This window comes from Neofelis nebulosa, chromosome 9 (assembly GCF_028018385.1).
Source record: "Neofelis nebulosa isolate mNeoNeb1 chromosome 9, mNeoNeb1.pri, whole genome shotgun sequence".
Lineage (NCBI taxonomy): Eukaryota > Metazoa > Chordata > Mammalia > Carnivora > Felidae > Neofelis > Neofelis nebulosa.
In genome coordinates, this window is record NC_080790.1 from 21,656,819 (window position 1) to 21,677,623 (window position 20,805).

General features: G+C 46.5%; 1 protein-coding gene across 3 annotated transcripts in view; it reads left to right on the plus strand.

The window, feature by feature from the left end:
• The first annotated feature begins 6,743 nt into the window (after positions 1-6,743).
• MAPRE3 (microtubule associated protein RP/EB family member 3) overlaps positions 6,744-20,805 on the plus strand; it is a 54,773-nt gene continuing 40,711 nt past the window's right edge. For all 3 annotated transcript variants that reach the window (XM_058682808.1, XM_058682806.1, XM_058682811.1), the window contains exon 1: positions 6,744-6,920. The gene's annotated coding sequence lies outside the window, so the exon portion shown is untranslated. The remainder of the gene's footprint in view (positions 6,921-20,805) is intronic.

Genomic DNA, 20,805 nt, shown 5'->3' on the forward strand with positions numbered 1-20,805 from the left:
CTGCCCTGTCTCTGCCTTGTTTGGCCTTTCCCTGCTCCCTCAAATCCTGGGTCCGTGGGAGGGCCCCTGGCCACAGTACTACCCATAAGGGCCTCCAGGTGGCGCTTTAAGCCCATCAGCGGCGGCTTTTTCCATTTAAAAGTGCCAAGGGGACCTAACCTAGGTGACCGGGTAAGGCTCAGGAAAGGCAGGCACATCCAGGTTACCGCGGTCTCAACCCCAGCCCCCAGAGCAGCTGGGGATGGGGTCAGTGTTGAGTGTGAGTGAGGGGCCATAACGGCCCTTCTCCCCGCCAGGAGAACCCCTGGGGGATTTGTCCCTTTCAAGGCCAACCTCAGGGCAGGGGTTAGGTTAAGGTTACCAGATATAGCAAATAAAAATATAGAATGCTCAATTAAATTTGAATTTCAGATAACAAATACATTTTAGGGTTGTTGTTTTTTTTCCTTGGTGTAGATGTATCTCAAGTAGTGTCTGTGGCAAACTTATATTAAAATATTGTTTATCGGAAATTCAAATTTAACTAGGCATCTCACACTGATCTGGTAACTCTAGTTCGGGTTTACTTAACATTTTCCACCTTGCATTTAATGCATGCTTACGGAATATGTGCCAGGCATGTATTAGATACTACAAAAATGAAGCGAGTATGGCTCCTGCATTTACAGATTAGTTTGGAGAAGACATATTGACAAATGATTATAGTATAGAAAGTGCAGGAAGCAATGGGATGGTGGAAGAAGTTTGGATTTTGGTGTTGGCTTTAGTTCCAATCATGCTTCTGATGGTCACAAGCTGTGTGATCTTAAGCAAGTCAGTTAACCTCTCTGGGCCTCGGTTGTTTATTGTGAAAACGGAAATGATACCAACCTCAGGAGGTGATCAGCGAGGTTATAGGAAACTCATCCAATGAATCCCAGCCTTTGTTACCCACCTGATTGTCACGGTGGGCACTTTCTTCAAAAAGCAGGTCATCTGCTTTTTCTTTTCTTCAAAAAGCAGGCCATCTAAGCCGCTGGTCCGAGGTTGCTGTTCATTCTGGATACGGTACATCATTACTGTTCACACGAGGCTTGTCTTAAGATGGTTGCAAATTTTAAATTTGCGTATTGGCCCCTATGTCATTTAATAGAATATAACTGAGGGGGAAATCAAGTGAGCTCTTGACCCTAGTGAAAGTTTGGTCATTACTCATAGTTACCATTCACTAGGCATTTACTGTGTATAAGGCACTGCTGGACATTTTTCATACATTATCACACTTGACCATCACAACAACAGATGAGAAAAACTAAGGTCCAAGGCCACGTGGCCAGGAAGTATTGGACTGCTTCTGCTTATGCATTTCCAGCAGGGTGAAGGGTTAGAGTCACTCTCTAGATAAGGACGCAACGGTATCATGTCATGTGATTAGAATTCATCCCTCAGCAAAACTACATACTGCCTACACAGGTCCTTGTAAATTTTAAAACCATGTCAAGGGGTTCCTATATGTGGGAATCAGTCGTATGTGAGTGCCTGTTCCACTCTCAGCTAGTTTCACATGAATAATGAACACGGCTGGTGACGCTTACCGGCTTCACAGCTCCCTGCCTCCCCCTCACCACCAGGCAGAGCACCCCTGCATGTTCCCATCTAAAATCTTGGGGTGCCTGGGTGGCTCAGTTGGTTGGGCGTCTGACTTCGGCTCAGGTCACGATCTCGCGGTATGTGAGTTCGAGCCCCGCGTCGGGCTCTGTGCTGACTGCTCAGAGCCTGGAGCCTGTTTCAGATTCTGTGTCTCCCTCTCTCTCTGCCCCTCCCCCATTCATGCTCTGTCTCTCTCTGTCTCAAAAATAAATAAATGTTAAAAAAAAATTAAAAATAAAATAAAATAAAATCTAGCCCCCACCAGCCAGTTAACCCGTTCACTCAGACTCCCTCCACCACTTGGCTTCCCCAGTCACCCTGGGGAAAGTGCAGAAAGGTCAGATTGTTTTCAGCTTGCTTGGCTGTTTTTAGTGAGGTGTTTTATGTGAGGTGCTAAGAATACAAAGGTAAAAACAAGATGTGGTCTATGAGTGTGAACACCTTAGGCCATGATAAAGAATATGCCTGGTACCAAGGAGAACATGCCAGCTCTCCGTCCCACATGTCTGGTAAGGACCAGAGTATAATACGGCTTGTCCACCGTGTGAAGGAACCTGAACTTTATCCTTTTACCCTCACCGGTGTTTCTTAAACTTTCCACTGAAGTCCCCTCAAAGGCAGTGGGTGGTACAGGCATGGAGGTGTCTTGAGTTCAAACTCTTGAAAAGTTTGGCCTTTAAACTCTTGTGATTCTTGTATTCTACGTCATCACACGCCAGTTTGTCTTACTAGTTTTAAATGGTTTACTGACTCGCCAAATAAAAATGAAACTTGAGGGAGATGTCACTATTCCATAGCTGCTCCCTCTCTGTCTCCTTACATGAATCCCCCGTGGCCAGTGGTTGCTTCAGCTGGTTTGAAAAGGACAACCATAGGGATTTGAGCTGAGACGTTACGTGATAAGATTTACCTTCTGGAAAGAGCTCTCTAGGAGTGGCGTTGAGGATGGGTCGGCGGTGGGAGAGGTTGGAGGCAGAGAGACCAGGTGGGAAGCTCTGCAATAACTCAGGTAAGAGAGGGTAGAGGTGATGGGGATAAAGAAGGGTCATATCTGAAAGACATTTAGAAGTGTGATTGGTAATATTGGAAAAACGTTCTGGTATAGGGAGCTGGGAGGAGATGTGGGATAGGATCATCCTCACGTTTTTCCTAGTGATGCCATTAACAATAATAGGGAATATAGCAAGGGGGGGTTTGGTGGGGGGAAGGGTAAATAAATTTAACTGAAACTCACTGAGCTTGAGGTGCTTATGGAACACAGGATTGGAGGAAATCTAGAAGACAATTACATGAACAGGTCTGATAGCTAGGAGAGCTTATTGGGCTGGGGACCCAGATGCAGAAGTCACAGGAACAGATTAAGGCACTCGGGGAGTAGGTACAGAGGAAGGAGAGAGAAAAATGAGATGGGAACTCAGGGAAACATCGAAGTCTAAGGGCAGATTTAGGGAGCAAGAGGGAATGGAAAAAGGAACATCAAAAACTCAGGAGGACCCATGGTTCCCTGGTGAATGGCCAATTCTGGGGCGGGGCAGGAAAGGCACAAGATGAGCCCGGAACATCTTGTGTCAGAAAGCAAGGAAATGTTCAAAGAATGATGAAAACAACTCCAAAGGGCACAAGAGCCAACTTGGAATTTCTTTCCCTGACCAAATCGGTGACAAATTGCATATCAAAACAAATAATCATAGGCAAGGATTATAACCCACTGGGGGGAAAAATCCATGCGAAGGCTAATATAAGTAAATGGTAGTGGGTCTGAGCACTACATTAGGAATTGGCAACATGTGCCCGGCTAGATTTCAGAATCGCTGTGAACTAGTAACTGCTGTGTGTGCCTTCAGTTTTTCTCCTGTTTGAAATGATAATATCCATAGAAATTACCCCATGCTTGTGCCACTAGTGTTTTCTGGGCATATACGAGGCACGCGATGTGTTTCTTTACTTCGCAAGGTCTTCAGGTCAGGAGGATTGATCCTCAAGGAGCCATGCCCAAGGAACTGGATGTGAGGAGCTATATCCACACGGGGACCCGATTTAGAAGAGGGGATCCTGGACTTCAGGCTGGTGCTGTCATGGAATGAGACTTGGGGGTTCTTGGGGGAGGGGATGAATGTATTTTGCATTGAGTGGGATATGAACGGTTGTCATCAGAGAATAGGAATACACAGATGATGTTTTCCAAAGATGATTTCGACAATCTCTCCCATCCACATTCCCTTATTATATGACTTGGATATTCTTCCCATTAAGAGGTGGGGTCTGGGTTCCCTCCCCTTGCTCTTAGGTAGATTTTTGTGATTTTTTTTTCCAACCAAAGGGTATGCCAGAAGTGATATCTGAAGCTGGGTTTTAAAAGGGGGTGCAGAGTTACTCTACATATGAGTAGGTCCAACAGCCCTGAAGACACCATGTGGTTATCAAGCTTGCTCTAAGACAACTGGAAGAGAGAGGATTGTCTAGCTGGCCCCCTACCATTTAAGCTCCTGCCACCATGTGACTGCTGCATTTGTGGGAGAAACCCTGAGCCAGAAAACCACCCCGCTGAGCTCTTTTAGAATTCCCATCCCACAGAAATGGAAATAATGAAACAGTTATTATCTTAAACACTGGGAGTGATTTATTTTGTAGCAACAGATAACCCGCACATGGTAAAATGTTAAGGTGGAGAATCTGGGTGAAAGGTATGCAGGAACTCTTTGTATAGTGGTCCTCTACCCCCTGCAAAGATGTGGGGCTACAAGGACATAGTCTCTTCTCACGATTACTTGGGGCAGTCTACACCACCCAAGTCTACACTTACAACCATGGAGCTGAGCTGGAACTTCAGAATGGAGACACAAAATACACTGAATCTGAAAATTTCCCCTTGTCTTTATAGCATCCAGACACCCTACAGATACAGTTAGGAACAATTCCATTCTCCAATTCTGTTGCTAGGAAAAAGTATGGCCTGGGTTTTCACTCTCCTAACTCCTTGATTTGTCCTGGGGATTTTTTTTTAATGTTTACTCATTTTCAAGAGAGAGACTGTGAGCTGGGGAGGGGCAGAGAGAGAGGGAGACACAGAATCCGAAGCAGGCTCCAGGCTTCAAGCTGTCAGCACAGAGCCCAACACGGGGCTCAAACCCACAGACCGTGAGATCATGACCTGAGCCAAAGTCAGGTGCTTAGCCGACTGAGCCACCCAGGCGCCTCTGTCCTGAGGATTAACCTCTACAAGGAACCCTCTCCATTCTGAGAGTTGCCTTGGATAGGAGGAGACGGTCTTGACTCAACACTTGCTGTGTGCCTCTCTTTTCATACTCTACTTATGATGGGCTGCCTTCTCCTTCTCCCCTGAGAAAATGGGCCCAGAATCCTTTGGCACCAATAGTCCTGGGATGGAATCTCTGAGAGCCAAGCAGGGACACCGGGAAAAGAATGAATTCTTACTTCTGAGTCATTTGAAGAGAATGCAGTGTCTCCAGTATGCCAACGAGCCCAGCAGCATCCAGTGATGCGCACCTAGAGGGCTTGATCCAAGCTGGGTCAGCAGATGACAGAATGGTAAGGTGCGAAGGGCTTACACTGATTATAGAGGCTGACAGGAGTCATGGAGGAGGTCAGGACCCAGTGAGGAAATTTTCTTTAGTGGATACATTTGGGATAGTGTAGAAGGGACATTAGCTAGAGGCGAGGATTCAGGAAATACAGAATGCTAGAGTCTCAGTTAACAGATGACTAGAATTTTAGCATTAAGATGGAGAGCTAAGGGAGTGAGGGAGTTCTAACAGGAGTATTGAAGATTAAATATGCATTAAGATCATAAGGAGAACACTGATGGAGACTCTGAGGCAGTTTGGTCAGAGAAAGTGAGAAAGAATGAAAACCTTTTTTTTTTTTAACCTTTTGACTCCCTTCACCTATTTCTTTGGGGGTCAAAGAAAATCTTGAAGAATTTTCAAGGAAATCTTTGTCTTCATTCGATTCAGTTACATCGACATTATGTATTTATGTGGAAATCTACTATGTGTCGCATTCTGTGCTAGATGCTGAAGGAATTCCTGCCCACAAGGGGCACGTAGTCTGACTGGGGAGACAGAATGTAAACCAAAGACAACACTGTCTTTGGATGTGTGTAATAAAAGAGCTATGTTCATGGTGGGTACAGAGGTGACCTCAGACATCTGTGGGAGTCAGGGCTGAGGGAGACAGAGCCAGAAATCATCTGCAAGAAGAGAACCAAGCTGATGAAATCACAAAGCGGGTGAGCATAGTGGAGCCCTGGACAGAGCACTGAAGAACAAGGACAGCAGGCGTGGAGAGGAAGAAGAGGGCTCTAGAAAATATGGGGAGATCCATAAAAGCAGACTTAGCATAGGGAATTTGGAGACACCAGTGAACATATCAGGGAGGGAACTAGTTATGAGGAGATAGAATCTCAACCAGCTAATGGACAAGATGAAGACACAAGAAATGCTCACAAATGCATTGGGAGAGACAATGAGGTTGATAAAAACTCAAGAGATATGTGTATAGGCGATTCTGTTAGCTCGATTTAGGGGTAAAGGTATAGACTTTCTGGCAGAAGACGAAAAGGTATGTTTAACACGGGGAGGGGAAAATTGAACTCGGAGATTAGAGTAACGGGCTGTGATGAAAAACCATAAACCGCGAGGAGCTTAGCCTTAGAGCTCTCATGCGTTGCTGAAAGAGAAGAAATAATGCGCGAATTTTTTCCTTTGCAGTAGCCGTGAGGCAGATAAGAATCCGTCATCTGGCTACTACGGAATCAGGTGTAAATGGTTGTTCCTTCTGCGCTTAGTTAGACAGGGCGGAGGAATTGTTACCCTGTTGCTAAGGAAAAGGAAGGGGCTGTTCCCAGTTGCCATGGTGACAAGGTAAGAGCGCTCCCTCGGTACCACCATAAATTTATGAGGTGGTTTCTTCTCCTTGTTGCTATGACAATGTAGAGAGACTGTTCTCGTTGTCCCCCACCAACCTCCTCCCCCCCCACCGCCGCCGTCGCTAAGAGGTGGAGGTTGGGGCTGTCCTTTCCTCGCCGCCCAGTTGCCTTGGAGACGGCGGGTGCCCTGGCCCCGCCCCTCTCGGACTGACAGCGGTGGCCGCATCGCGCCTGCGCAGTGCTCTCTTCCCCCGCAGTCCCTGTGCGTTGAAGCCGGAGACCGCGGCGGCCTCTGCTAGGACCCCTCGCCCCGGAGCCTCCGGCCGGAGCCGCAGCCTCAGCCGCAGCGCCCCCGCCGCCTGTTCCCCGCCCCGCCGCCTCCGCCGGAGCCGCCTCGCGCACTGTGAGTCCCGGCCGAGGCGACCGACGCCGTGGGGCTGAGTCAGCGAGAGGCCCGGGCCCGGGCTGGGGGAGGGGAACCGGTCTGCCCCCCTCGCCTCCTCACCCGCGCCCCCGCCCCCCCCCCCCCCGCCGCGACTCACCCCCGCCGCCTCTGTCCCTCCATCCCTCTCTCCTGGGTTCCCGGCGGCGGCCGTCAGGCCTCCGAGCCACTCCCCCTCCCTGCCGTCCCTCCGGACCCACCCCAGGGTTGGGGAGTCGGGGCGGCGGGTCCTTCCCCACTAGATGCGGCGCCACCGCACCTCCACGCGGCACTGATTCTCTCCCCACAGCCCCAAACTGCCTCCAGTCCGCCCTTGTCCCTTCTCCTTACTCCTCTTGGGCCTGACACCTCCGGCCTCTCTGGTTTTCCCCAGTGATATGCCAGAAAAAGAGTGACAAGGGAGAAGGCGAGGGGAGACTGGGGGAGGGGGGACATTCTGCCTGCCCAAACCTTGGGGCCTCAGGTTTCTTACCCCACAAGCTCGTGCCCTGGCTGGTGTGGGGAAGCAGGTTTGGACAGTTCTGACTGGCTGCTAAGAGCTCGTGGGGCTTTCAGAATAGATTTTGCTGAGGACTCAGCCCCATGGCGATCAGCTAGTGTTTAGTGAACACCCGCTAGTGTATGGTGGCCTTCTAGTGGGCTGGGCTATGGCCTTGGCTGGTGCTACCGAGAGGGACTAGAGGTAGTGGGGGGCGGGGGGAAGGTTGCATTGGGGAGCTGAAGTTACTGCGCTTCTGGTGTGGTGTTGTGAATAAGCATCTTTCGGTACTATTTAGTATGCTTTTCTCTCTCTCTCTCTCTCTCTTTTTTTTTTCTTTTCGTTTCTACTTTTTTTTTTTTAATACAGTACAACCCTGGTGTAATGTGAGGTTTAGAAATAGGCCTGATATCATCCATAGCAGGTGCTTACTGTTTGTGTGTTGAGGGCTTGTGGCAGGACAATCTCTGATACCTGTAAATTCCATGTAGTAACCAACTGAGCGATAGTGAGTTTGAACATAACATGTGCAGAGTGGAGAGGAAGAACTGAGGTTGCTCCATGGTGTAGGTCTGAGGCCTGTACCCCCTGCCTCCTGCAGCTGTGAATCTTTGTGGGGGCTGTCACCTGATATGGGTTCTAGCATATTTGGACAATTCCCTGCGTTATGTTTGTTACCAATCCACCTGCCCACCCTGCATTTCCTGATCTTGGAGGATCCAAACTGTTTTCTTCTTCCAGCAGAAATTGAGCTGAAGTCATAGTTGGTGTCCATAGCCAGAAGCTGTCTGTTAATAAACGTGTCTCAACTTGAGGGCTCTTAACTACTAAGCATGTACCTCATTCCTCATTGCCAGCTTCCTTTGATTCTTTTTTTTTTTTTTTTTTTTGGCTTCCAGATTTCAGTGTGCTGTTAGCAAATATGTGTAACTATCAGCCAGTTAAACCCTAAAAGAAGCTTTGTGGTTTTTTCACTCCAAACTACAAAAGGAGTAGATAGTTTACTTCTAAAAATCATAGTGAAGGACTCACCAATTTGGAGTTTGGGGGATTGCAAACAGTGAGAAATAAAGGTTGTGCTCCTTGACTTTGCTCAATCATGGCCTATTGGCAGCCTCCTCAGAGCCACTCCCCACCCCCATGCCCATCAGATTAGTTTACAGTAGCAAAGACGGCTGTCGCCCTAGTTTTAAACATAGAGATGAAGTTCAGGAAAACTACAGCCCCCATGCAGCAATGCAGTTTCTTCTGTTTCGAATGCCAGTCTGGGGTTTGGCGGGATGCACCTGCCTGTGGGGCGATGGGAGCTGTGGGGCCTGAGAGTTGCATTCCTTCTGTGTGGTCCTCTGTGTTGCATAGCTCACCGAAATACCCGGGCAGGGCAGGAGCAGACAGCTGTGCTGGAGAGCTGCTCCTCCTGGGTTGAGTGTATTTTGGGAATCGGCGATATTACTGGGGTGGAGGGTTGTGAATTAAGAAGCAAGAAAATGTGTCAAGGCTAGATAGATGAGGAGGGTGTGAGTAAAATGTTCCCTTTCCAGTTTGCTGTGGGACGGTACATTTTCAGAGCATCACAGTGATTTTTATATGGGTTAATTTGCCTTTGAAATCCATACCAATGTTTTATGGGATAATGATGGAATGCCTTTTAAATGGCTACTATTGGGAAACAGGACTGCTACCTGTGCCTTATACATTGCCTATCCAGTTGTTACTGAATGTAATTGTTAGGATCAGGGAGAGGGGCATGATTTGAATCAGGTTAGACCTAAGTCTCTGTAATCCATGTGGTGGTTTCATAGCATTATATTTCCCTGATTCTAAGACACACCAGCAATTTACCGACAGCTCTTAGTAAAATCGTTTAACACACCCAGATCAAAATATATATGTTGATTCTAAGGCATATCCTAATTTCAGGACCATTAAAATAGCCAGGAAGTGGCAAGACTTGAAGGGGGCTTTATGTGTCTTAGAACTGAGAAGGGATGATCTTTGTAATATTTCTGGGTATGTGATGATGCCATTACTGCCCTACCATCCTGAGGGTGCCTGCACTGTGAGGACGGATTTCGTCAAATCCTTCCCCCAAGCCAACCTACTTTATGGGTTTATGTGTGTAAGATGATTGACTGCCAGTGGGCATAGTAGTTGACTATTGAACAGAGGAAAGCTCCTATGTAGGCATCCAACCCAAGACCTTAATATGGTACCTTCCAGAAGCTGAGCCAACTAGCTGGCAGCAAATGTCTTATGAGCTATATGTGAACTTAGCTGGGTAACATCTTTCAGAATCTGAACAGAAAATAGTATTTTTCTAAAGTAGTATGCATCTGCCCTTGTTTACAGACACATTCAGAAAGATCCTAAAGCACATGCCCAACCCCTGTGTGTTGTTAGAAGTAGAGGGGACTTCAGTTGATGTAGTTCAATGTTCTCTTTTCCAGATTTTAGCGTGAGACGTTAAAAGTTAAGTGATTTGCCTGAGGTCATCCAACTAATGTAGAAAGTATGTAAAAACACTTTGTAAACTGTATATACCATACAAGTGAATGTTGGTGGTTATTAGTGGCTGAGTCAGGATTAGAACCCAGATTTCTAGACTAGAGCTAGTCTACACTACTACCTTGCCCCACCCCTCATGTTTAATGTTCCAAAGGCTTTTAATAAAAATAATTTACTAGTCTGTAATTAGTCCCAGAGACAAAGACTTGTTTTATGGTCTGAGATGTTGCAAAGCTAGGTAAAATGTAGTGTCCTGCTGTCTAATTAAATATTTATTCTTGCTGCCTTAAAAACAATAATTTTGTCTCACACACTCTGACCTGAGGAAGGTTTTGCTTTCAAAAATTTGATCATCTAATATAAAGCAAATGTGAAGGTGGGTATTTGAAGCCCTCTCAACTCCTCATCTGTGAGGCTGCTGCATCCCAGGAAGCTGGATGCAGAGGGCTGAAAGGGGCCAAGAGGAGGAGAAAACTGGGTTATCTTCCAGCTCCCAGACTGGAACCTTCTGTAGTTCCTGGAAGCCCCGGTGAGATCTCTAACCCCTCTCCCCTTGAGAAAGTGAGGCGGTCTGGCCTCTGGAAGCAGACAGACCTGAGTTCAAATGCTAGTCCTGCCACTTCCTGGCCTTGGGGGGCTGTGGAACGTCCGAGTGCCAGTTCCTCACCTGCAAGCCTGGGGTGATAACCTACCTGTCTTTCAGGGTTGTTTTGGGGATTAAACGAAAGAAAGTATGTAAAGTACCTGCTGAACAAGAGATAGCAACCACTATTTTGTATTGCTAGTGCATAAAATAAAAAACACTACTTTCAAAATTGTATCATGACTTAAATCCATCTTGGACCCTCAATTCAGCAGCCCCCATCTCCCAGCAGCTCTCTCGTCATGTTTGACATGCACAGAGAGAAGACGTGTCCTGTGAAACCTGGCACTTGCAGTGTTATTCCAACTGCCAAAACCGGAGTATATGAAATGCCCCTTTGTGTCCATGGATTCAGCTGACCTGGTTGTCTGAAGGCCTGGCAGGGCAGGAGCACTTGACTAGGAGAGTGCCGACTTGGTGTGTTTGTGTGTGTCTTGGGGGCAGTGGGTCCTCCAGTTGGGGAGGCCAGTCTGGGGAGTGAGCTTAATTTGAAATGAAAAAGCCGCTGAGCTCTCCCTTGTGACTAGAGTTCCCGTGGCTTTCATGCACTTTCTCGACTGTTAGAGATGGAGCCCACATGGGCGACTTTGCTCAGGCCAGCTTCTGCGCCTGCCCGGGAGAGCTGGAGGGCCAGGGAAGGGAGCTGTCCATCTTAGGAGGGAAGCCTTCTTTCTAGTGAGGAGAGGTAGAGGGAGGTCATCTTGGAAGGCAACATCTCCAGATGGGAAGATGGGATCAAGGCAGAGACTACCGAGTAATTAAGGAGCCAGGGCAAGTCAGTCAGGCCCAGAACACAAGTGAACTTGAAGTCCTACAAGTGTCACTTGGGAGGAAAATGCCCAGGTATAGGCATCTAAAGACTGAAAAGATAAACACAGTAGGTTTTACCTCTTGGAAGCAGAACTTGGGTGTGGAGGAGGGAAAGGGAGACTCAAAGGGGAACTTTTACTTTATGTGCTTCTATATGTGAATTGTTTTGAGAGACATGTATGCTTTTGTAGTTTAATGCAGACCAATAGAGTTAGCAGTGGTTGGTTTTTTTTTAAGTTTATTTATTTTTTTTTTATTTTTTTTTTAAAATTTTTTTTTTCAACGTTTTTTTTTTTTTTTTTTTTTTTTTTTTGATGTTTATTTATTTTTGAGACAGAGACAGACAGAGCATGAACAGGGCAGGGTCAGAGAGAGGGAGACACAGAATCTGAACAGGCTCCAGGCTCTGAGCTGTCAGCACAGAGCCCGATGCGGGGCTCGAACTCACGGGCTGCGAGATCATGACCTGAGCTGAAGTCGGCCGCTTAACCGACTGAGCCACCCAGGCGCCCCTTCAACGTTTTTTATTTATTTTTGGGACAGAGAGAGACAGAGCATGAACGGGGGAGGGGCAGAGAGAGAGGGAGACACAGAATCGGAAACAGGCTCCAGGCTCCGAGCCATCAGCCCAGAGCCTGACGCGGGGCTCGAACTCACGGACCGCGAGATCGTGACCTGGCTGAAGTCGGACGCTTAACCGACTGCGCCACCCAGGCGCCCCAGTTTATTTATTTATTTTGACAGAGAGGGGGAGGGGGAGGGACAGAGAGAGAACCCCAAACAGGCTCTGCGCTAGAGGCCCCCGTGGGGCTCAATCTCACAAACCGTGAGATCATGACTTGAGCCGAAACCAAGAGTCATATGTTTAACCGACTGAGCCACCCAGGTGCCCCATCAGTGGTTGTTTTTCACTGAGCACATTTTGGTACCAAAGAAGCCGTTGCCTTTACTCGGAGCCTTCAGTGCATGGGACAGACGGGGTTAGCCTGCTTCCCTCCGGTCGGCCGAGCCAGTTTACACCAAGCCAGCCTCTTACGTAAGGACAGGAAACTCCAAAGTGGCTGCTTCCCTGGCAGCCCAGCATGCTTCATTGACCCGCTGCCTCCCCACCTCTTCCTCGTCTTTTCCTTCCCTTCTTAAGAACAGTCCCTTCCTCTTGCCCAGTTGAATTCATCATCAGTATTCCAATATTCAATTGTGTTTCCTAGCCTAATGTCCTATCTAGTATAGAAAGAGGGCACACCTACCATTCAGGCGCATGCTTTGACTTGCTCAACCAGGAGTTAGGATGGGTTATGCTGAGTAATCCACATTCCATCACCTAATCTTCCCCTTTGGCCAAAAGTACAAATTTGCGACAGTTGGCTAAGGTTGGAGAGGCATCCTGTGGCCAAGGATGGTTTTTCCTCTGTGTGGAGTTGACCAGCCAATACCAGCCTAAGCCCTGTGTCTTTTTCTCACTAGCGTCACGTCCTATCAGCTTTGCTAAACAGGCGTAATGTAACATCAGCATTTTGAGTTCTGGATGCCTCATTTGCCCGAAGTAAATAGGACTCGACCCATCCAAAATGTTTCAACTCCAAGTAAAATTACTTTTTTTACTGAAACTCTTTCGTGTGTATGGGAGATACACGCCACTGTGTGGTATGTTTAAAATAACTGAGCAAGAAACATTGCTTCAGTAATGTTGACAATGGATGTCAGAAGCCTTAAAAGGACATATATCCTTAGATGAAAAATTACCATTCTAAGAATATTTAGAAAATCAAGGGTGTATATAAAAATACTTATACAAGGAGTTTTATTAATGTAACATTATAAATAATATCAAACAGTTAAAATAGCCAAAGGATCAACAATTAGGGATTGGTCAGGCTTACCCAGATAAAATATTGTGCATGCACACACACACACACACACACACACACACACACCGCACGTACATTAAAAATCTTGTAGAAGAGGGGCGCCTGGGTGGCGCAGTCGGTTAAGCGTCCGACTTCAGCCAGGTCACGATCTCGCGGTCCGTGAGTTCGAGCCCCGCGTCAGGCTCTGGGCTGACGGCTCGGAGCCTGGAGCCTGTTTCCGAGTCTGTGTCTCCCTCTCTCTCTGCCCCTCCCCTGTTCATGCTCTGTCTCTCTCTGTCCCAAAAATAAATAAATAAATTAAAAAAAAAAAAAATCTTGTAGAAGAATTTTTTTTAAGTTTATTTATTTATTTTTGAGAGGGGGGAGGGGCAAAGAGAGAGGGAGAGAGAGAGGATCCCAAGCAGGCTCCACACTGTCAGTGCAAGGAGCCAGACGTGGGACTCGAACTCATAAACTGTGAGATCATGACCTGAGTTGAAATCAAGTGTTGGATGCTTAACCAACTGAGCCACCCAGTCACCCCAGAATATTTATTGATACTGGAAACTTTAGATATAATAAGTGAAAAAAACGGATGCAAAATAGTATGTCAAGAATGATACCATTTTATAAAGAAAAATCTGAAAAGAGGTTAGAAGGGCATATGCCAAACCATAGGTGATAATCTTAAGTGATATCACTTAAGCATGGGATTATAAATAGATGCAGTTTTTTCATAGTGCTTCTCACTGTTTCCTAAAATTGTTCTGTTAAGCAGTTATAACTTTTATTATAAAACTTTTAAACTAGTGCTTTATATAAAGGAGCTCCTGGGTGGCTCAGTTGGCAGAGTGTCCGACTTCGGCTCAGGTCGTGAGCTCATGGTTCATGGGTTCAAGCCCCACGTCGGGCTCGGTGCTGACAGCTCAGAGCCTGGAGCCTGCTTTGGATTCTGTGTCTCCCTCTCTCTCTGCCCCTCCCTTCCCCTGCTCATGCTCTGTCTCTCTCTCTCTGTCTCTCTCTCTCTCTCTCTCTCTCAAAAGTAAATAAACATTAAAACAGTGCTTTGTAGATTCCATTAGTAGACAGTCTCAAAGAAAATCACGAGATATTTAATTTATTTATCATTATTTGGTTTCACTATTATCAAAAACACTTTTTGAATGTGTTTCTTTAGATACCACTTTATTTCTTCTTTGAGAGAGAACATGCCTGGAATATCATGTAGGTGTGTGACTCAAAAACATGGCCTAGATGCCAAGTCCATCATCCAGAGAAGTACTCTCGCTTGACTCAAATGAGACGTAAAAAATATATATATATGAAAAGAAAGTATCTTAAGATAGTCTTCCTTGCCTCTTACCTTTTGCCGTTTAAATTTATCAGAAGGTTTCAGTAAAACCTGTATAACAGAGCTCTGTTTTGGGTGGGCTTTCTTCCCCCAGTGTCCTGGAGGCCTTATCTGAGGCTCGCTGTCATGTTTTGGTGGTTGTGTATTTATCTGAACTCTTTTTGAAAGACTGTGCTCAAGCCTGCGTAAACTCCTTTCTCCCTTTGCCTTTGGCATGTTCCGTTCAGCCATCAGCTCAGAGGTCCTTTTTCTTCCAAGGATAGAGAAAGTTGGGTGCCCACCAGTAGCCACCTGATGGGCAGAAGCCCCCTGCAGGGACAGACTGGGCAGCTCCCCTCTTTGCCACACCAGGTCCATGGAGCTCCTGGCTGTGAAGGGAGGGGTGGCCCAGTAGCTGTCCTCTCACCTCGTCTTTCTTGTGCACACACATCGTGTGTTGTCTCCACGGCCCAGCCCAGAGGACTGATACCTGCCCTCCACCAGTGGTGGTGTCTACTTACCTCTGAGCACTGGGGATTCAGGTCTTAGAGTTGAGGGACATACGGCCTGTCACACAACTTGGCATATGCTGCCATAAATGTTTGCTGAACAGAATCTGCCTCGTCAGGATGGTTCTGAGTACCCAAACCCTTGTCCCAGATGGGGTGGAGGCCTTCCTAGCCACCTGGGATTATTAGTGAACAAATCTTTGGGCATGGCTAGCTGGAGATGGTCCATCACCTGAGAGAGTAATTATCAGAGAGGCATTCATCTTGTCTTGAGGGTGTGATTGTCCTGGTCACCTTGTCATTTAAGTGGGGTTTCCTGATTGGTAAGAACGAAACCTTAGCTGCTCTGAGTCAGCAAGACCATAGTTGGACTAACATGCATTGTGCCATGTGAAAGGGGCAGGCCTTGGACCGCTGGATGGAATTAAATATCTGTTCCCATGTGAGGAGTGTCTCACTGAAGGCTTATCTCCAGTGGTGTAATATGTACTGTGTAGCTAGACTTTTCTGCAGCACCAGTCTCTTGGCAGACAGCTGCTAGCCCCAACCCCTTTCCTGTGGATTATTGCCACTTATCAGGGACTCTGATTTAGTCTCTGATTTGTTCTGATTTTAGATGGGTAGGGTTCACGGCTGAGAGCTCCCAGTTTGGGCATCCTATTAACACCTTTAAGTGACAGGACCACTGCTAAGTACAGAGATGTGTTATGCTGGCCCCAAAATAGCAAGGTGCAGTGTTTTGAGACTTGATAAGACTTGTATTCCCCAGAAAGTACAGTTTCCAGGTTTATAGGTTATTCATACAAATTTACATATTGTCTTCTCAAGGCTTTATTCTAAGTATATCTCAACAAGTACTCCCCAAGTCCTTTCTGTTTTGTATTCTAAGTCATATGCAATTTAAAAGAAGTGAGATTTAAAAAACAAAAAAGAAAAAGAAATAAGCTTCAAACCCTGTCTCCATAAGGAGATCATAGTCTGGTTTGGAAGATAAGACACATGTGTGAAATGACTAGTGTATATGACAACATCGAATGTCAGCAACATATTTGTCGTGCTTTGTTGTATAAGATGTGGTCTTTGTCCTTAAGGAACTTGTCTAACATTCTGCAGAGAGTCAAACAAAAGTGGTACAAGTCACTACAACACAAGGGGGTGGGAACCCCAGCAGCAATAGGAAGAGGTGCTTTGGTAAGCACTTCCAGAATGCACTATTAACACACTTGCAGAGTGACCCTGAGCTTGTGGGAACAGGGAGGGCTTCAGAGAGGGAGACATACTGGGGCTGGGTGAGCAGGATGATGCTGGGTCCTGTCCACCAGAGGACAGATGAGTAAGAGAGTTCAGGTAAAAGAAATGAAAAGAACAGTACGTTGCGTGTACTAGAGAGTCTAAATTCAACAAGGATTGTGAGAGGGAAATAATCATTGTGAACTGGAGTGATTGGAAAAGACTTCACAAAGGAAGCAGAGCCTGAACTTGCCCTGAAGGCAACAAGCAGGCTTTCAGGAGACAGGAGCCCAGAGAGGGCTTTCTAACAGCCAAGGAATGACTGGGAGCAAGTGTGATGGGGACTGTAAGCAGGTCACCCTTACCAAATTGAGGGTGTGACAGTTTGGGACAATATTGGTGACATTAGCCAGAAGTCAGGAAGTCGAAGAGACAGTTTGGAGAGAAGTTGCACTTCAGACATAGAGAACTAGAGGTGACGGTTGGAGACCTCTAAGTGGAGTGATCCCATAGACCCAGAAGCTGAGGGTGAGGCCAGGAATGGAGCTACAGAGGTGAGAGTCAACAACACAGGAGGAGGGATGGCTTCCCTGAAAGGGGCTCTCTCCAGAGGTCTTGGGTATAGAGCACGAAGATGAGTGCTCCGAGTAACAGGCCTCGAGAATTGTCCGTAATTAGGGAAAGAGCAAAGAGAGGTGGGGAAGTTAGGATGATTCAGTAGCAAGGGAAGAGAAAAGAGATGTCAAGAAGAGAGCTTTGGTGCTGCTGGCTTGACTAGACTCAAGGATCTATCCAGAAGTAGATCATGATGATTGCTGCGAATGTCAGTCCAGTAAAACCCTGGAGATGGAAGCCAAGTTGGGTAGTGTTAAGTGGGGAATCGGGTAGAGAGAAGATAGAGGCAATGGATGGTCACCAGAGAACGGCAACAGGAAAAGAGAGAAAAGTAGTAACAGAAGAAGCAGCACGATCAAATTTCTAATTGTTATAATTCTATTCCTTATCAGCAAATGTATATAAAAATTTAATAAGCAGGTATTTTTGTTTATATGATTTTGTGTATTAAAATGACCTCATCTGCACATTTCTCTGTATCAGCATAATTCATGTATTTGTCACTTCAAATATCCCATTGCAGTACACTTATCTTGATGAGCACTGAGTAATTATATAGAAGTGTTAAGTCACTATATTATACACCTGAAGCTAATACAACACAGTAGGTTAACTACACTGGAATTAAAATTAAATAAATAAACTAAAATAAAATAAACAAATATCCCATGCCTTCTGTGGTATTCCATTATATCGGTACCAAAATATGCTTAACTATCAATCTATTATTGGGCAATTGGGGTATTTCCAACATTTTGCAAGTTGCAAATATAAATATCTCTGCTCTGAACATCACTGCACAAGCTACTATTTTTCTTTTGTGGGTTTTTTCTTCAGGGTGTATCCCATAAAGCGGAATTACAGAGGCAAAGGGTACAAACAATGTTGGGCTTTGTTTTATTTTGTTTTTGATTTTCCCATTTGGCCCCTCCCCCCCACCCCTCTCCCTCTGGCAACCGCCAGTTTGTTCTCTGTATTTGTGGGTCTTTTCCTGCAGCATTTTTAAAAAATGTTTGTTATTGAGAGAGAGAAAGAGCGTATGCGCGAGTGGGGGAGGGGCAGAGAGAGGTGGAGACAGAGGATCTGAAGCAGGTTCTGTGCTGACAGCAGAGAGCCCGATGGGGGGCTCCAACTCATGAACAATGAGATCATAACCTGAGCCAAAGTTGGACTCTTCACCAACTGAGCCACTCAGGTGTCCCATTTCTGTGGCATTTTTTTAATTGAGATATAATTGACTCATAACATGATAGTGGTTTCGGCTGTACAACATAGCGATTCTGTATTTGTAAAATATATATCTAGTTAACATCCATCACCACACACATAGTTGCAAATTATTTTTTTGTTGTGATGAGAACTTTTAAGATTTGCTGTCTTAGCAACTTTCAAATATACAGTACAATAAATAACTACAGTCACCATGCTGTACATATCCCCAGGACTTACGGTTTTTATGACAGGAAGCTTGTACCTTTTGACCTTCACTCATTTCCCCCACCCCTCATTCCCCATCTCTGGCACCCATCAGTCTCTTTTCTGTATCTATGAGTTTGGTGTTTTTAGATTCCACATGTAGGTTTTTGCCTTTCTCTGTCTGATTTATGTCACTTGGCACTATGCCCTCAGGATCCATCCGTGTTGTTGCAAATGGCAGGAATTCCTTCTTTTTTGTGGATAAGTGATACTCCATCCTGTATATCACCACATTTTCTTGATCCATTCTTCTATCCATGGATATTTAGGTTGCTTGCATGTTGTTGTTGTTGTTGTTGCTGTTGTTGTTGTTGTTTTTATACATTGTTCTCCATGGTGATCCAACCAACTTACAATCAGAGTAAGAGTTGGGTATTGACTTAGAATGATTTCTGATAATAAGGAGGTCTGAATATGTGGAATGGCAGAAGGGAGACGGAGTTATTGGAGGAAAATAATTGGGGTACAAGAGAGAAGGAGAGCAAAATAGGAAAGATCTTAGGGACACCAGGGAAGGGGTAGCTTTGCAGAGGAGGGAAAGGTTCCCTTCTACTGAGACTGGTAGGAGGAGAGGGTATGGCTCTTCCTACCCATGACTTACAGGGTGAAGCCCAGGGGAGTGACTGGAGTTCCTGCTAAGAAGAGACCTTTTCCTCAGTGAAATGGAGCCAGGGCCCCTTGCTGAGGTAGAGAGTGAATGAAGTCTTGAAGGTCTGAATTCACTGCTGTGAGAAATGAGCCTGGGCGTACGAGAGATGAATGAAAGTCTTGTTCAGGGCGGAGGGCTGACTTGGACCCGGGGATTCATAACGGGCTAAGTCTCTGAAGTCCCTTGGCCTAGGGAAGCAGCAGCAAGCTGCGAGCAGCGGGGGTGCGGGGCATGGGCATGTTCGAGGCAGGGTGTTTGAGGAGGCAGAATTTAAGGTGGCATTGACACCGCGGGCCCTAAGGTCAGAGGTGGAAGGAAGCGCTACAAATCTGAGGCGTGCTGGTTGTCAGCAGGAGGAGGGGTCAGAGTGATTACAGGCTCAAGTGAGAACAGAGAGCAGGTTTGGAATATGAGGGATGAGGAGTAAAGAGGTTATTGATGGAAGATTTTAATTTAAAAATTTTGAAGAGACTGTTTTTACTTTTAATTATTTACCACTGTGTAAGATTTGGGTGTTTTTACATGGGCATGTATTACCAGTAACATTTAAAAATTTTTAGTATTTATTTATTTTGAGACAGAGAGAGCACGTGCATATGAGCTGGGGAGGGGCAGACAGAGGGAGAGAGAGAATCCCAAGTAGGTCCTATGCCGTCAGTGTGGAGCCCCACACGGGGCTCGATCCCATGAACCATGAGATCATGACCTGAGCCAAAATCAAGAGCTCAACCAACTGAGCCACCCAGGTGTCCCAACATTTTTTTAAACTGATAATTAAAATCTCAGGAGTAGGGGCACCCAGGTGGCTCAGTTGGTTAAGTGTCCAACTCTTGATTTCGGTTCAGGTCACGACCTCATGGTCTCGAGATCGAGCCCTGCGTCGGGCTTCTCTCTGGAAGTGGAGCCTGCTTGGGACTCTGTCTGTCTGTCTGTCTCTCTCTCTCTCTGTCCCTCGGTCCCTCTCCCTCACCTTTTTCTCTCCCTCTGCCCCCCCACCCTCTCTCTCAAGTTAGAAAATAAAATCAAATGGTTAATTTAAAAAAAATCTCGGGAGTAGAGCTGTGCCTTCAGGGGCGGCTGGCTCTCTGAGATTGATGAAGGAGAGATGAGGATTGCAGAGCATCCCAGAGTCTGGCCTGTCAAGTGTTAAAACTGTGAGGTGTCTCTGCTTGACAACCAATAGCTCCTGTGGTCACAGCTTGTCACTAGAGAGCAGCACCCAGCCACCGGCCCTTCCCCACCCACAGACCAACACTGTTTCAAACCTGAGGACACCCGCCTTCCCTAGGCCCGGCAGCATTTTCGATGTGAGGTGGTGTGGTTCTGGCTGTTTCCAACCCCCTGACCAGGTGCCCTACAGAGACATTCCTCTCTGGCCTCTGTCAGCGAAGGTTCTTCCTTCAGGCAGATACAGCCTCTCGCCAGGAACACGGTTTTGTGAGTGGAATATGGATTCCATTTCAGCCTCACGCATCCCCTCCCTGAGTGCTTCGTGCAGTGTACGAATGGGTACATCTGTATATTCAGCCCTGTTTCTCTTCTTGCCTGCTTTGAAAGAGGCCCTTCCCTCCTGGTCCCTGTTTTTCTCATGTCCTCCTGGATCATCCGCTTTGACCCTGACCCAGACTGACACCCATGGTTGTGGCCTGCATTTCACTTACCGGATTCACATTACCTTCAGGCTGTACCACCGAGCTATCTACACGGCTAACCAGACACAGCAGTCGCAGGGGCTGATAGCAGGGAACTGAGCA